Consider the following 239-nt stretch of genomic DNA (forward strand, 5'->3'; position numbering starts at 1 on the left):
GTAAAATCAAAACCCTAACCATCTCATTTGTGAACCCAAACCGACATATAATTTCGTTNGTGTAATTATATATTATGTCTCTGGTTATCTCACATATTCATGTATCATTTTTAATAATTTATAAAAATCAATATAATATTTAAAGATCAATATAATTATCCATTTATCAATTTATAAAGACTATTTTGTTTTGTGATCCAATTGATAAATCTGCAGAGATCAATATAATATATATTTTT

The sequence above is a fragment of the Camelina sativa genome, chromosome 9 (genome assembly GCF_000633955.1).
Source record: "Camelina sativa cultivar DH55 chromosome 9, Cs, whole genome shotgun sequence".
Classification (NCBI taxonomy): domain Eukaryota; kingdom Viridiplantae; phylum Streptophyta; class Magnoliopsida; order Brassicales; family Brassicaceae; genus Camelina; species Camelina sativa.